Source organism: Rana temporaria, chromosome 8 (genome assembly GCF_905171775.1).
Source record: "Rana temporaria chromosome 8, aRanTem1.1, whole genome shotgun sequence".
In the NCBI taxonomy this organism is placed as follows: Eukaryota; Metazoa; Chordata; class Amphibia; order Anura; family Ranidae; genus Rana; species Rana temporaria.
The window spans coordinates 2817164-2819082 of NC_053496.1; positions in this window are offsets into that span (position 1 = coordinate 2817164).

The window sequence follows — 1919 nt, forward strand, 5'->3', positions numbered from 1 at the left end:
ATCAGAGTGCTCCTTCTGCATTTGCCGAATATTCGCAATTATTTTGTATTGTAAAATATCAAGAATATTCTGAGCCAATCAGAGTGCTCCTTCCGCATTTGCCGAATATTCGCAATTATTTTGTATTGTAAAATATCACGAATATTCTGAGCCAATCAGAGTGCTCCTACAGCATTTGTCGAAATTGCGCAATAAATATCGCATTCGCATGTTGCGATATTTCGATAAAATATCACGAATATTCTGAGCCAATCAGAGCGCTCCTCCAGCATTTCTCGAAATTGCGCAATAAATATCGCATTCGCATGTTGCGATATTTCGATAAAATATCACGAATATTCTGAGCCAATCAGAGTGCTCCTACCGCAGTTATCAAAAAATCGCAATTATTTTCGCATTCGCAATAGCGAAAAATCGCAATCATTTACTTTCGATAAAATATCACGAATATTCGAATTTAGCGAATATATCTCGAATATTCGAATATATATTCGAGATATATCGCGAAATCGAATATGGCATATTCTGCTCAACACTAATCTTTACAAACAAAAGTCATAAAAAAAAAAAAATCATGCAAAAGATAAACATATATCATTTTTCAAGAGACTTCTATTGGGACTATTTGTTATATTATGTTTGTTTCTATTAGTATTCATTATTTATGTCACTTTTGAATTTAATTAATTTACCATACAGTGGCCCGGATTCAGGTAGATTTGCTCCTTATTTACGGAGGCGCAGGGCAGCGTTTTTGCCCTGCGCCCCCGCAAATTTACTGCGCTACCCGCGGTTCACGGATCAGTAGCTCCGTAAATTGCGTGTGCGCTGTGTAAACTTGCCCTGCGTAAGGGCACCTAATGTAAATGATCCCGTGGGGGGCGGGAATCATTTAAATTAGGCGCGCTCCCGCGCCGAGCGTAGAGCGCATGCTCCGTCGGGAAACTTTCCCGACGTGCATTGTGGCAAATGACGTCGCAAGGATGTCATTTGCTTCAAAGTGAACGTGAATGGCGTCCAGCGCCATTCACGAATCACTTACGCAAATTACGTAAAATTCGAACGTCGCGACGCGGGAACGACGGGTATACTTTAGCATTGGCTGCCCCTGCTATTAGAAGAGGCAGCCTTACGCTAAACACGCCGTACTGAAACGACGTAAATTGCGTACGCAGGGCTCGCGCAACATTGTGAATCGGTGTTAGTATGAAATTTGCATACTATACACTGAGCACAATGGGAGCGCCCCCTAGCGGTCATCGCAAGAATGCAGCCTAAGATATGCGGGCATAAGAGCCTTATGCCACGCAGATTTTAGGCTGCAGTCGGCGTTACGATGTTCCTGAATCAGGAGCATTCGTAACGCCGGGGCAAGTCAGCAATTGCGCTGTGTAACCTATGGTTACACAGGCGCAATTGCTACTTGAATCTGGGCCACTGTTTTTTAAGCGCTACACATTTACCAACACATCTTTTTCACTTTCTTTTTTTCAATTAGCTGTGTTAGCGGCTTTATCCTTTCTCACTTAGCAGCGCAGACTAGTAATCCACAACACGATACAACGAGAGGAAGCGGATTTGTCACGTGATACCTTTATTACCCCAAAGAGCAAAGCACATCCCAAATCATAAACAAAGGAAAAGGAGGGAATGCGGGCCCATCCTCCCGGGGCAGGAAGACATTAACCTCCAGTGGTATAATACCAGGAAAAAGTAAGGAATATCATAGAATTCTATCTACTACAAGGTCCCTAGGCAGGGCAGCCATCACTAATTTTGGGGCCCCTTACACAGCATTAGGCAGGGTCCCCCTGGAGCAGAGCGGGGGCCCTGGGGACCATCGGGCCCCTTACAGGTGTAATGCAAAAAAAAAAAAAGGTGGTCCAGCCTGGCCTGTAAGGGACCCTGGGGAACATCGG